The 15,155-nt window shown below is 49.6% G+C and overlaps 4 non-coding genes across 4 annotated transcripts; all 4 read left to right on the plus strand.

Annotated features, from left to right (window-relative positions):
- The first annotated feature begins 2,768 nt into the window (after positions 1–2,768).
- Trnat-agu (transfer RNA threonine (anticodon AGU)) lies at positions 2,769–2,841 on the plus strand. Its single transcript has one exon. It is a non-coding gene; the product is annotated as a tRNA-Thr (tRNA).
- Positions 2,842–5,945: 3,104 nt separating this feature from the next.
- On the plus strand, positions 5,946–6,018 carry Trnat-agu (transfer RNA threonine (anticodon AGU)). The gene has a single exon. It is a non-coding gene; the product is annotated as a tRNA-Thr (tRNA).
- Positions 6,019–7,528: 1,510 nt separating this feature from the next.
- Trnat-agu (transfer RNA threonine (anticodon AGU)) lies at positions 7,529–7,601 on the plus strand. Its single transcript has one exon. It is a non-coding gene; the product is annotated as a tRNA-Thr (tRNA).
- A 4,677-nt stretch (positions 7,602–12,278) lies between these two features.
- Positions 12,279–12,352, plus strand: Trnat-agu (transfer RNA threonine (anticodon AGU)). Its single transcript has one exon. It is a non-coding gene; the product is annotated as a tRNA-Thr (tRNA).
- The last annotated feature ends 2,803 nt before the right edge of the window (positions 12,353–15,155 follow it).

Consider the following 15,155-nt stretch of genomic DNA (forward strand, 5'->3'; position numbering starts at 1 on the left):
CAATAACTTCATGGAGTGAGTTGAATGTTTTGCGATTGTCTGTCTCTGACAAGCAAGCACAGGTGATATAGGTGCGAACACAGGAAGCTTGCAGCCCCTCGCTGCCTGCAGACACAGAGCAGCCACACTAGAAGAGCGGCCTAAGCCGTAGGCGAAATGTGCTCATTCGCTTTGGCGCGACGTCGAACTGTAAATAAGGCTGTCACTAGCGTGAGCGTTGCGTGAAGTCGGAAAAGTCATCTGCATGGGTGATTGCCAAGTTTGGGGAGCGTTTCGTAGTACGATCAGTGCAATGGAGACTCGGAAACTTGTTGTGTCCCAGTGTTTTGCAGTTGGACGACAAGAGTTTTACACAGTAGCAAAGAGCGAGGCACTGAGTTGGCATGAACAATGGAGAGCACAATGGGGCTCGAGATGTGCTTGTTACCTCAGGTGCTGTGTGATTGTCGACAAGGAGTGAAATGGACCAATTTGTGACCGCCCTTTCCATTTAGGACGTGAAAAACTGACGGAATTTGCATTCGTAATACCAGAGTATCGAAACTACTTGGAACTCTTGTGTATATGAACGTGTCCGCGCCTTTGTACTCTGGTACCTTCGCCGCTACAAACCAACCAACCAACGTGTCCGTGCACATCAGAGTCCCAAAGAATGGAGAATAGCCAGGCTTGGTCGTGTGTGCAGCCGTAGCTCAGTTGGCAGATTGTTCGCTTAGCGTGTGAAAGGTCTCGGGTTCAAGCTCCGGCTCCTCCATGTTTTGTGGTCAGTGCATGGTAAGTGTTGGTCGCGGCGAACATAAAGGGACGCAAGAAGTTGCAAAACCAGCGTCACAGACTGATATGATGTATACTGTTATAAGGAGAGCAAGATGTAAGTGTGGTGACCGGCTGTTATCGTGGTGTCATCGAGTGCAGATCTGTCTTAGGTATCACGGCTTAACGTCATTGAAGCCTAGAGAGTGGACAACACGTTCGTCTTACTCAGAGCGGTGTCCGAATTCTACTTTCGACGTTATGCGTGCCACTCTTAATGTGGCCAACTATGATTCGATACAGAATGCACGAAACCTGAAAGACACCCTCACTGATACATAGAGAGTAGTGTTTGTCTGCGGAATAATGGGAGTGTAAGGGTCTGTGACGTTGATGTGGCTGTATGTAGCACTATTAGTCAACGGGGGGGTGGGCGTAGCTCAGATGGTAGAGCGCTCGCTTAGTGTGCGAGAGATACTGGGATCGATACCCAGCGCCTCCAGAATTTTTAACACTCCTACATGCGCACCTTGCCATGCAAGTGGAATAATTCCCAACCAGCATAGGTGTCTAGGCAGATACAAGCGAACGATTAGCATCCACAATTGGCAAACCTTCTTTTATTTGTGCGCAGGAAGCACCCACCTCGCACACCTACACTTAACTTAGAAACAGTACAAATGTTCCCATAAGATTCTCAAGCCTACGTCGGAAAGATCTGCCTTGCGCCGAGTTCACGTAAATCCCACTGCACGTTCCCATTCTTTGCGTGCAGTCGGCTGCTCCTGGTGTTGCTGGTTGTGACTGCTGATAACAGATGCCGTAGCAATCACTTCATGGAGTGAGTTGAATGTTTTGCGATAGTCTGTCTCTGACAAGCAAGCACAGGTGATATAGGTGCGAACACAGGAAGCTTGCAGCCCCTCGCTGCCTGCAGACACAGAGCAGCCACACTAGGAGAGCGGCCTAAGCCGTAGGCGAAAAGTGCTCATTCGCTTTGGCGCGACGTCGAACTATAAGTAAGGCTGTCACTAGCGTGAGCGTCGTGTAAAGTCGGAAAAGTCGGCTGCATGGGTGATTGCCAAGTTTGGGGAGCGTTTCGCAGTATGATCAGTGCAATGGAGACGCGGAAACTGGTTGTGTCCCAGTGTTTTGCAGTTGGACGACAAGAGTTTTACACAGTAGCAAAGAGCGAGGCACTGAGTTGGCATGAACAATGGAGAGCACAATGGGGCTCGAGATGTGCTTGTTACCTCAGGTGCTGTGTGATTGTCGACAAGGAGTGAAATGGACCAATTTTTGACCGCCCTTTCCATTTAAGACGTGAAAAACAGACGGAATTTGCATTCGTAATACCAGAGTATCGAAACTACTTGGAACTCTTGTGTATATGAACGTGTCCGCGCCTTTGTACTCTGGTACCTTCGCCGCTACAAACCAACCACCCAACGTGTCCGTGCACATCAGAGTCCCAAAGAATGGAGAATAGCAAAGCTTGGTCGTGTGTGCAGCCATAGCTCAGTTGGCAGATCGTTCGCTTAGCGTGTGAAAGGTCTCGGGTTCAAGCTCCGGCTCCTCCATGTTTTGTGGTCACGGCATGGTAAGTGTTGGTCGCGGCGAACATAAAGGGACGCAAGAAGTTGCAAAACCAGCGTCACAGACTGATATGATGTATACTGTTATAAGGAGAGCAAGATGTAAGTGTGGTGACCGGCTGTTATCGTGGTGTCATCGAGTGCAGATCTGTCTTAGGTATCACGGCTTAACGTCATTGAAGCCTAGAGAGTGGACAACACGTTCGTCTTACTCAGAGCGGTGTCCGAATTCTACTTTCGACGTTATGCGTGCCACTCTTAATGTGGCCAACTACGATTCGATACAGAATGCACGAAACCTGAAAGACACCCTCACTGATACATAGAGAGTAGTGTTTGTCTGCGGAATACTGGGAGTGTAAGGGTCTGTGACGTTGATGTGGCTGTATGTAGCACTATTAGTCAACGGGGGGGGGGGGGGGGGGCGTAGCTCAGATGGTAGAGCGCTCGCTTAGTGTGCGAGAGATACTGGGATCGATACCCAGCGCCTCCAGAATTTTTAACACTCCTACATGCGCACCTTGTCATGCAAGTGGAATAATTCCCAACCAGCATAGGTGTCTAGGCAGATACAAGCGAACGATTAGCATCCACAATTGGCAAACCTTCTTTTATTTGTGCGCAGGAAGCACCCACCTCGCACACCTACACTTAACTTAGAAACAGTACAAATGTTCCCATAAGATTCTCAAGCCTACGTCGGAAAGATCTGCCTTGCGCCGAGTTCACGTAAATCCCACTGCACGTTCCCATTCTTTGCGTGCAGTCGGCTGCTACTGGTGTTGCTGGTTGTGACTGCTGATAACAGATGCCGTAGCAATAACTTCATGGAGTGAGTTGAATGTTTTGCGATTGTCTGTCTCTGACAAGCAAGCACAGGTGATATAGGTGCGAACACAGGAAGCTTGCAGCCCCTCGCTGCCTGCAGACACAGAGCAGCCACACTAGAAGAGCGGCCTAAGCCGTAGGCGAAATGTGCTCATTCGCTTTGGCGCGACGTCGAACTGTAAATAAGGCTGTCACTAGCGTGAGCGTTGCGTGAAGTCGGAAAAGTCATCTGCATGGGTGATTGCCAAGTTTGGGGAGCGTTTCGTAGTACGATCAGTGCAATGGAGACGCGGAAACTTGTTGTGTCCCAGTGTTTTGCAGTTGGACGACAAGAGTTTTACACAGTAGCAAAGAGCGAGGCACTGAGTTGGCATGAACAATGGAGAGCACAATGGGGCTCTAGATGTGCTTGTTACCTCAGGTGCTGTGTGATTGTCGACAAGGAGTGAAATGGACCAATTTGTGACCGCCCTTTCCATTTAGGACGTGAAAAACTGACGGAATTTGCATTCGTAATACCAGAGTATCGAAACTACTTGGAACTCTTGTGTATATGAACGTGTCCGCGCCTTTGTACTCTGGTACCTTCGCCGCTACAAACCAACCAACCAACGTGTCCGTGCACATCAGAGTCCCAAAGAATGGAGAATAGCCAGGCTTGGTCGTGTGTGCAGCCGTAGCTCAGTTGGCAGATTGTTCGCTTAGCGTGTGAAAGGTCTCGGGTTCAAGCTCCGGCTCCTCCATGTTTTGTGGTCAGTGCATGGTAAGTGTTGGTCGCGGCGAACATAAAGGGACGCAAGAAGTTGCAAAACCAGCGTCACAGACTGATATGATGTATACTGTTATAAGGAGAGCAAGATGTAAGTGTGGTGACCGGCTGTTATCGTGGTGTCATCGAGTGCAGATCTGTCTTAGGTATCACGGCTTAACGTCATTGAAGCCTAGAGAGTGGACAACACGTTCGTCTTACTCAGAGCGGTGTCCGAATTCTACTTTCGACGTTATGCGTGCCACTCTTAATGTGGCCAACTATGATTCGATACAGAATGCACGAAACCTGAAAGACACCCTCACTGATACATAGAGAGTAGTGTTTGTCTGCGGAATAATGGGAGTGTAAGGGTCTGTGACGTTGATGTGGCTGTATGTAGCACTATTAGTCAACGGGGGGGTGGGCGTAGCTCAGATGGTAGAGCGCTCGCTTAGTGTGCGAGAGATACTGGGATCGATACCCAGCGCCTCCAGAATTTTTAACACTCCTACATGCGCACCTTGCCATGCAAGTGGAATAATTCCCAACCAGCATAGGTGTCTAGGCAGATACAAGCGAACGATTAGCATCCACAATTGGCAAACCTTCTTTTATTTGTGCGCAGGAAGCACCCACCTCGCACACCTACACTTAACTTAGAAACAGTACAAATGTTCCCATAAGATTCTCAAGCCTACGTCGGAAAGATCTGCCTTGCGCCGAGTTCACGTAAATCCCACTGCACGTTCCCATTCTTTGCGTGCAGTCGGCTGCTACTGCTGTTGCTGGTTGTGACTGCTGATAACAGATGCCGTAGCAATCACTTCATGGAGTGAGTTGAATGTTTTGCGATAGTCTGTCTCTGACAAGCAAGCACAGGTGATATAGGTGCGAACACAGGAAGCTTGCAGCCCCTCGCTGCCTGCAGACACAGAGCAGCCACACTAGGAGAGCGGCCTAAGCCGTAGGCGAAATGTGCTCATTCGCTTTGGCGCGACGTCGAACTATAAGTAAGGCTGTCACTAGCGTGAGCGTTGCGTGAGCGTCGTGTAAAGTCGGAAAAGTCGGCTGCATGGGTGATTGCCAAGTTTGGGGAGCGTTTCGCAGTATGATCAGTGCAATGGAGACGCGGAAACTGGTTGTGTCCCAGTGTTTTGCAGTTGGACGACAAGAGTTTTACACAGTAGCAAAGAGCGAGGCACTGAGTTGGCATGAACAATGGAGAGCACAATGGGGCTCGAGATGTGCTTGTTACCTCAGGTGCTGTGTGATTGTCGACAAGGAGTGAAATGGACCAATTTTTGACCGCCCTTTCCATTTAAGACGTGAAAAACAGACGGAATTTGCATTCGTAATACCAGAGTATCGAAACTACTTGGAACTCTTGTGTATATGAACGTGTCCGCGCCTTTGTACTCTGGTACCTTCGCCGCTACAAACCAACCACCCAACGTGTCCGTGCACATCAGAGTCCCAAAGAATGGAGAATAGCCAGGCTTGGTCGTGTGTGCAGCCATAGCTCAGTTGGCAGATCGTTCGCTTAGCGTGTGAAAGGTCTCGGGTTCAAGCTCCGGCTCCTCCATGTTTTGTGGTCAGTGCATGGTAAGTGTTGGTCGCGGCGAACATAAAGGGACGCAAGAAGTTGCAAAACCAGCGTCACAGACTGATATGATGTATACTGTTATAAGGAGAGCAAGATGTAAGTGTGGTGACCGGCTGTTATCGTGGTGTCATCTAGTGCAGATCTGTCTTAGGTATCACGGCTTAACGTCATTGAAGCCTAGAGAGTGGACAACACGTTCGTCTTACTCAGAGCGGTGTCCGAATTCTACTTTCGACGTTATGCGTGCCACTCTTAATGTGGCCAACTACGATTCGATACAGAATGCACGAAACCTGAAAGACACCCTCACTGATACATAGAGAGTAGTGTTTGTCTGCGGAATACTGGGAGTGTAAGGGTCTGTGACGTTGATGTGGCTGTATGTAGCACTATTAGTCAACGGGGGGGGGGGGGGGGGGGCGTAGCTCAGATGGTAGAGCGCTCGCTTAGTGTGCGAGAGGTACTGGGATCGATACCCAGCGCCTCCAGAATTTTTAACACTCCTACATGCGCACCTTGCCATGCAAGTGGAATAATTCCCAACCAGCAGAGGTGTCTAGGCAGATACAAGCGAACGATTACCATCCACAATTGGCAAGCGTTCTTTTATTCGTGCGCAGGAAGCACCCACCTCGCACACCTACACTTAACTTAGAAACAGTACAAATGTTCCCATAAGATTCTCAAGCCTACGTCGGAAAGATCTGCCTTGCGCCGAGTTCACGTAAATCCCACTGCACGTTCCCATTCTTTGCGTGCAGTCGGCTGCTACTGGTGTTGCTGGTTGTGACTGCTGATAACAGATGCCGTAGCAATAACTTCATGGAGTGAGTTGAATGTTTTGCGATTGTCTGTCTCTGACAAGCAAGCACAGGTGATATAGGTGCGAACACAGGAAGCTTGCAGCCCCTCGCTGCCTGCAGACACAGAGCAGCCACACTAGGAGAGCGGCCTAAGCCGTAGGCGAAAAGTGCTCATTCGCTTTGGCGCGACGTCGAACTATAAGTAAGGCTGTCACTAGCGTGAGCGTCGTGTAAAGTCGGAAAAGTCGGCTGCATGGGTGATTGCCAAGTTTGGGGAGCGTTTCGCAGTATGATCAGTGCAATGGAGACGCGGAAACTGGTTGTGTCCCAGTGTTTTGCAGTTGGACGACAAGAGTTTTACACAGTAGCAAAGAGCGAGGCACTGAGTTGGCATGAACAATGGAGAGCACAATGGGGCTCGAGATGTGCTTGTTACCTCAGGTGCTGTGTGATTGTCGACAAGGAGTGAAATGGACCAATTTTTGACCGCCCTTTCCATTTAAGACGTGAAAAACAGACGGAATTTGCATTCGTAATACCAGAGTATCGAAACTACTTGGAACTCTTGTGTATATGAACGTGTCCGCGCCTTTGTACTCTGGTACCTTCGCCGCTACAAACCAACCACCCAACGTGTCCGTGCACATCAGAGTCCCAAAGAATGGAGAATAGCAAAGCTTGGTCGTGTGTGCAGCCATAGCTCAGTTGGCAGATCGTTCGCTTAGCGTGTGAAAGGTCTCGGTTTCAAGCTCCGGCTCCTCCATGTTTTGTGGTCACGGCATGGTAAGTGTTGGTCGCGGCGAACATAAAGGGACGCAAGAAGTTGCAAAACCAGCGTCACAGACTGATATGATGTATACTGTTATAAGGAGAGCAAGATGTAAGTGTGGTGACCGGCTGTTATCGTGGTGTCATCGAGTGCAGATCTGTCTTAGGTATCACGGCTTAACGTCATTGAAGCCTAGAGAGTGGACAACACGTTCGTCTTACTCAGAGCGGTGTCCGAATTCTACTTTCGACGTTATGCGTGCCACTCTTAATGTGGCCAACTACGATTCGATACAGAATGCACGAAACCTGAAAGACACCCTCACTGATACATAGAGAGTAGTGTTTGTCTGCGGAATACTGGGAGTGTAAGGGTCTGTGACGTTGATGTGGCTGTATGTAGCACTATTAGTCAACGGGGGGGGGGGGGGGCGTAGCTCAGATGGTAGAGCGCTCGCTTAGTGTGCGAGAGATACTGGGATCGATACCCAGCGCCTCCAGAATTTTTAACACTCCTACATGCGCACCTTGTCATGCAAGTGGAATAATTCCCAACCAGCATAGGTGTCTAGGCAGATACAAGCGAACGATTAGCATCCACAATTGGCAAACCTTCTTTTATTTGTGCGCAGGAAGCACCCACCTCGCACACCTACACTTAACTTAGAAACAGTACAAATGTTCCCATAAGATTCTCAAGCCTACGTCGGAAAGATCTGCCTTGCGCCGAGTTCACGTAAATCCCACTGCACGTTCCCATTCTTTGCGTGCAGTCGGCTGCTACTGGTGTTGCTGGTTGTGACTGCTGATAACAGATGCCGTAGCAATAACTTCATGGAGTGAGTTGAATGTTTTGCGATTGTCTGTCTCTGACAAGCAAGCACAGGTGATATAGGTGCGAACACAGGAAGCTTGCAGCCCCTCGCTGCCTGCAGACACAGAGCAGCCACACTAGAAGAGCGGCCTAAGCCGTAGGCGAAATGTGCTCATTCGCTTTGGCGCGACGTCGAACTGTAAATAAGGCTGTCACTAGCGTGAGCGTTGCGTGAAGTCGGAAAAGTCATCTGCATGGGTGATTGCCAAGTTTGGGGAGCGTTTCGTAGTACGATCAGTGCAATGGAGACGCGGAAACTTGTTGTGTCCCAGTGTTTTGCAGTTGGACGACAAGAGTTTTACACAGTAGCAAAGAGCGAGGCACTGAGTTGGCATGAACAATGGAGAGCACAATGGGGCTCTAGATGTGCTTGTTACCTCAGGTGCTGTGTGATTGTCGACAAGGAGTGAAATGGACCAATTTGTGACCGCCCTTTCCATTTAGGACGTGAAAAACTGACGGAATTTGCATTCGTAATACCAGAGTATCGAAACTACTTGGAACTCTTGTGTATATGAACGTGTCCGCGCCTTTGTACTCTGGTACCTTCGCCGCTACAAACCAACCACCCAACGTGTCCGTGCACATCAGAGTCCCAAAGAATGGAGAATAGCCAGGCTTGGTCGTGTGTGCAGCCATAGCTCAGTTGGCAGATCGTTCGCTTAGCGTGTGAAAGGTCTCGGGTTCAAGCTCCGGCTCCTCCATGTTTTGTGGTCAGTGCATGGTAAGTGTTGGTCGCGGCGAACATAAAGGGACGCAAGAAGTTGCAAAACCAGCGTCACAGACTGATATGATGTATACTGTTATAAGGAGAGCAAGATGTAAGTGTGGTGACCGGCTGTTATCGTGGTGTCATCTAGTGCAGATCTGTCTTAGGTATCACGGCTTAACGTCATTGAAGCCTAGAGAGTGGACAACACGTTCGTCTTACTCAGAGCGGTGTCCGAATTCTACTTTCGACGTTATGCGTGCCACTCTTAATGTGGCCAACTACGATTCGATACAGAATGCACGAAACCTGAAAGACACCCTCACTGATACATAGAGAGTAGTGTTTGTCTGCGGAATACTGGGAGTGTAAGGGTCTGTGACGTTGATGTGGCTGTATGTAGCACTATTAGCCAACGGGGGGGGGGGGGGGGGGACCTCAGATGGTAGAGCGCTCGCTTAGTGTGCGAGAGGTACTGGGATCGATACCCAGCGCCTCCAGAATTTTTAACACTCCTACATGCGCACCTTGCCATGCAAGTGGAATAATTCCCAACCAGCAGAGGTGTCTAGGCAGATACAAGCGAACGATTAGCATCCACAATTGGCAAGCGTTCTTTTATTCGTGCGCAGGAAGCACCCACATCGCACACCTACACTTAACTTAGAAACAGTACAAATGTTCCCATAAGATTCTCAAGCCTACGTCGGAAAGATCTGCCTTGCGCCGAGTTCACGTAAATCCCACTGCACGTTCCCATTCTTTGCGTGCAGTCGGCTGCTACTGGTGTTGCTGGTTGTGACTGCTGATAACAGATGCCGTAGCAATCACTTCATGGAGTGAGTTGAATGTTTTGCGATTGTCTGTCTCTGACAAGCAAGCACAGGTGATATAGGTGCGAACACAGGAAGCTTGCAGCCCCTCGCTGCCTGCAGACACAGAGCAGCCACACTAGGAGAGCAGCCTAAGCCGTAGGCGAAAAGTGCTCATTCGCTTTGGCGCGACGTCGAACTATAAGTAAGGCTGTCACTAGCGTGAGCGTCGTGTAAAGTCGGAAAAGTCGGCTGCATGGGTGATTGCCAAGTTTGGGGAGCGTTTCGCAGTATGATCAGTGCAATGGAGACGCGGAAACTGGTTGTGTCCCAGTGTCTTGCAGTTGGACGACAAGAGTTTTACACAGTAGCAAAGAGCGAGGCACTGAGTTGGCATGAACAATGGAGAGCACAATGGGGCTCGAGATGTGCTTGTTACCTCAGGTGCTGTGTGATTGTCGACAAGGAGTGAAATGGACCAATTTGTGACCGCCCTTTCCATTTAGGACGTGTAAAACTGACGGAATTTGCATTCGTAATACCAGAGTATCGAAACTACTTGGAACTCTTGTGTATATGAACGTGTCCGCGCCTTTGTACTCTGGTACCTTCGCCGCTACAAACCAACCAACCAACGTGTCCGTGCACATCAGAGTCCCAAAGAATGGAGAATAGCCAGGCTTGGTCGTGTGTGCAGCCGTAGCTCAGTTGGCAGATCGTTCGCTTAGCGTGTGAAAGGTGTCGGGTTCAAGCTCCGGCTCCTCCATGTTTTGTGGTCAGTGCATGGTAAGTGTTGGTCGCGGCGAACATAAAGGGACGCAAGAAGTTGCAAAACCAGCGTCACAGACTGATATGATGTATACTGTTATAAGGAGAGCAAGATGTAAGTGTGGTGACCGGCTGTTATCGTGGTGTCATCGAGTGCAGATCTGTCTTAGGTATCACGGCTTAACGTCATTGAAGCCTAGAGAGTGGACAACACGTTCGTCTTACTCAGAGCGGTGTCCGAATTCTACTTTCGACGTTATGCGTGCCACTCTTAATGTGGCCAACTACGATTCGATACAGAATGCACGAAACCTGAAAGAAACCCTCACTGATACATAGAGAGTAGTGTTTGTCTGCGGAATAATGGGAGTGTACGGGCCTGTGACGTTGATGTGGCTGTATGTAGCACTATTATTCAACGGGGGGGTGGGCGTAGCTCAGATGGTTGAGCGCTCGCTTAGTGTGCGAGAGGTACTGGGATCGATACCCAGCGCCTCCAGAATTTTTAACACTCCTACATGCCCACCTTGCCATGCAAGAGGAATAATTCCCAACCAGCAGAGGTGTCTAGGCAGATACAAGCGAACGATTAGCATCCACAATTGGCAAGCGTTCTTTTATTCGTGCGCAGGAAGCACCCACCTCGCACACCTACACTTAACTTAGAAACAGTACAAATGTTCCCATAAGATTCTCAAGCCTACGTCGGAAAGATCTGCCTTGCGCCGAGTTCACGTAAATCCCACTGCACGTTCCCATTCTTTGCTTGCAGTCGGCTGCTACTGGTGTTGCTGGTTGTGACTGCTGATAACAGATGCCGTAGCAATCACTTCATGGAGTGAGTTGAATGTTTTGCGATAGTCTGTCTCTGACAAGCAAGCACAGGTGATATAGGTGCGAACACAGGAAGCTTGCAGCCCCTCGCTGCCTGCAGACACAGAGCAGCCACACTAGGAGAGCGGCCTAAGCCGTAGGCGAAATGTGCTCATTCGCTTTGGCGCGACGTCAAACTATAAGTAAGGCTGTCACTAGCGTGAGCGTTGCGTGAGCGTCGTGTAAAGTCGGAAAAGTCGGCTGCATGGGTGATTGCCAAGTTTGGGGAGCGTTTCGCAGTATGATCAGTGCAATGGAGACGCGGAAACTGGTTGTGTCCCAGTGTTTTGCAGTTGGACGACAAGAGTTTTACACAGTAGCAAAGAGCGAGGCACTGAGTTGGCATGAACAATGGAGAGCACAATGGGGCTCGAGATGTGCTTGTTACCTCAGGTGCTGTGTGATTGTCGACAAGGAGTGAAATGGACCAATTTGTGACCGCCCTTTCCATTTAGGACGTGAAAAGCTGACGGAATTTGCATTCGTAATACCAGAGTATCGAAACTACTTGGAACTCTTGTGTATATGAACGTGTCCGCGCCTTTGTACTCTGGTACCTTCGCCGCTACAAACCAACCAACCAACGTGTCCGTGCACATCAGAGTCCCAAAGAATGGAGAATAGCCAGGCTTGGTCGTGTGTGCAGCCGTAGCTCAGTTGGCAGATTGTTCGCTTAGCGTGTGAAAGGTCTCGGGTTCAAGCTCCGGCTCCTCCATGTTTTGTGGTTAGTGCATGGTAAGTGTTGGTCGCGGCGAACATAAAGGGACGCAAGAAGTTGCAAAACCAGCGTCACAGACTGATATGATGTATACTGTTATAAGGAGAGCAAGATGTAAGTGTGGTGACCGGCTGTTATCGTGGTGTCATCGAGTGCAGATCTGTCTTAGGTATCACGGCTTAACGTCATTGAAGCCTAGAGAGTGGACAACACGTTCGTCTTACTCAGAGCGGTGTCCGAATTCTACTTTCGACGTTATGCGTGCCACTCTTAATGTGGCCAACTACGATTCGATACAGAATGCACGAAACCTGAAAGACACCCTCACTGATACATAGAGAGTAGTGTTTGTCTGCGGAATAATGGGAGTGTAAGGGTCTGTGACGTTGATGTGGCTGTATGTAGCACTATTAGTCAACGGGGGGTGGGCGTAGCTCAGATGGTAGAGCGCTCGCTTAGTATGCGAGAGGTACTGGGATCGATACCCAGCGCCTCCAGATTTTTTAACACTCCTACATGCGCACCTTGCCATGCAAGAGGAATAATTCCCAACCAGCAGAGGTGTCTAGGCAGATACAAGCGAACGATTAGCATCCACAATTGGCAAGCGTTCTTTTATTCGTGCGCAGGAAGCACCCACCTCGCACATCTACACTTAACTTAGAAACAGTACAAATGTTCCCATAAGATTCTCAAGCCTACGTCGGAAAGATCTGCCTTGCGCCGAGTTCACGTAAATCCCACTGCACGTTCCCATTCTTTGCGTGCAGTCGGCTGCTACTGGTGTTGCTGGTTGTGACTGCTGATAACAGATGCCGTAGCAATCACTTCATGGAGTGAGTTGAATGTTTTGCGATAGTCTGTCTCTGACAAGCAAGCACAGGTGATATAGGTGCGAACACAGGAAGCTTGCAGCCCCTCGCTGCCTGCAGACACAGAGCAGCCACACTAGGAGAGCGGCCTAAGCCGTAGGCGAAATGTGCTCATTCGCTTTGGCGCGACGTCGAACTATAAGTAAGGCTGTCACTAGCGTGAGCGTCGTGTAAAGTCGGAAAAGTCGGCTGCATGGGTGATTGCCAAGTTTGGGGAGCGTTTCGCAGTATGATCAGTGCAATGGAGACGCGGAAACTGGTTGTGTCCCAGTGTTTTGCAGTTGGACGACAAGAGTTTTACACAGTAGCAAAGAGCGAGGCACTGAGTTGGCATGAACAATGGAGAGCACAATGGGGCTCGAGATGTGCTTGTTACCTCAGGTGCTGTGTGATTGTCGACAAGGAGTGAAATGGACCAATTTGTGACCGCCCTTTCCATTTAAGACGTGAAAAACAGACGGAATTTGCATTCGTAATACCAGAGTATCGAAACTACTTGGAACTCTTGTGTATATGAACGTGTCCGCGCCTTTGTACTCTGGTACCTTCGCCGCTACAAACCAACCAACCAACGTGTCCGTGCACATCAGAGTCCCAAAGAATGGAGAATAGCCAGGCTTGGTCGTGTGTGCAGCCGTAGCTCAGTTGGCAGATCGTTCGCTTAGCGTGTGAAAGGTCTCGGGTTCAACCTCCGGCTCCTCCATGTTTTGTGGTCAGTGCATGGTAAGTGTTGGTCGCGGCGAACATAAAGGGACGCAAGAAGTTGCAAAACCAGCGTCACAGACTGATATGATGTATACTGTTATAAGGAGAGCAAGATGTAAGTGTGGTGACCGGCTGTTATCGTGGTGTCATCGAGTGCAGATCTGTCTTAGGTATCACGGCTTAACGTCATTGAAGCCTAGAGAGTGGACAACACGTTCGTCTTACTCAGAGCGGTGTCCGAATTCTACTTTCGACGTTATGCGTGCCACTCTTAATGTGGCCAACTACGATTCGATACAGAATGCACGAAACCTGAAAGACACCCTCAATGATACATAGAGAGTAGTGTTTGTCTGCGGAATAATGGGAGTGTAAGGGTCTGTGACGTTGATGTGGCTGTATGTGGCACTATTAGTCAACAGGGGGGTGGGCGTAGCTCAGATGGTAGAGCGCTCGCTTAGTGTGCGAGAGGTACTGGGATCGATACCCAGCGCCTCCAGAATTTTTAACACTCCTACATGCGCACCTTGCCATGCAAGAGGAATAATTCCCAACCAGCAGAGATGTCTAGGCAGATACAAGCGAACGATTAGCATCCACAATTGGCAAGCGTTCTTTTATTCGTGCACAGGAAGCACCCACCTCGCACACCTACACTTAACTTAGAAACAGTACAAATGTTCCCATAAGATTCTCAAGCCTACGTCGGAAACATCTGCCTTGCGCCGAGTTCACGTAAATCCCACTGCACGTTCCCATTCTTTGCTTGCAGTCGGCTGCTACTGGTGATGCTGGTTGTGACTGCTGATAACAGATGCCGTAGCAATCACTTCATGGAGTGAGTTGAATGTTTTGCGATAGTCTGTCTCTGACAAGCAAGCACAGGTGATATAGGTGCGAACACAGGAAGCTTGCAGCCCCTCGCTGGCTGCAGACACAGAGCAGCCACACTAGGAGAGCGGCCTAAGCCGTAGGCGAAATGTGCTCATTCGCTTTGGCGCGACGTCGAACTATAAGTAAGGCTGTCACTAGCGTGAGCGTCGTGTAAAGTCGGAAAAGTCGGCTGCATGGGTGATTGCCAAGTTTGGGGAGCGTTTCGCAGTATGATCAGTGCAATGGAGACGCGGAAACTGGTTGTGTCCCAGTGTTTTGCAGTTGGACGACAAGAGTTTTACACAGTAGCAAAGAGCGAGGCACTGAGTTGGCATGAACAATGGAGAGCACAATGGGGCTCGAGATGTGCTTGTTACCTCAGGTGCTGTGTGATTGTCGACAAGGAGTGAAATGGACCAATTTGTGACCGCCCTTTCCATTTAAGACGTTAAAAACAGACGGAATTTGCATTCGTAATACCAGAGTATCGAAACTACTTGGAACTCTTGTGTATATGAACGTGTCCGCGCCTTTGTACTCTGGTACCTTCGCCGCTACAAACCAACCAACCAACGTGTCCGTGCACATCAGAGTCCCAAAGAATGGAGAATAGCCAGGCTTGGTCGTGTGTGCAGCCGTAGCTCAGTTGGCAGATCGTTCGCTTAGCGTGTGAAAGGTCTCGGGTTCAACCTCCGGCTCCTCCATGTTTTGTGGTCAGTGCATGGTAAGTGTTGGTCGCGGCGAACATAAAGGGACGCAAGAAGTTGCAAAACCAGCGTCACAGACTGATATGATGTATACTGTTATAAGGAGAGCAAGATGTAAGTGTGGTGACCGGCTGTTATCGTGG

This window comes from Schistocerca gregaria, chromosome 11 (genome assembly GCF_023897955.1).
Source record: "Schistocerca gregaria isolate iqSchGreg1 chromosome 11, iqSchGreg1.2, whole genome shotgun sequence".
In the NCBI taxonomy this organism is placed as follows: Eukaryota; Metazoa; Arthropoda; class Insecta; order Orthoptera; family Acrididae; genus Schistocerca; species Schistocerca gregaria.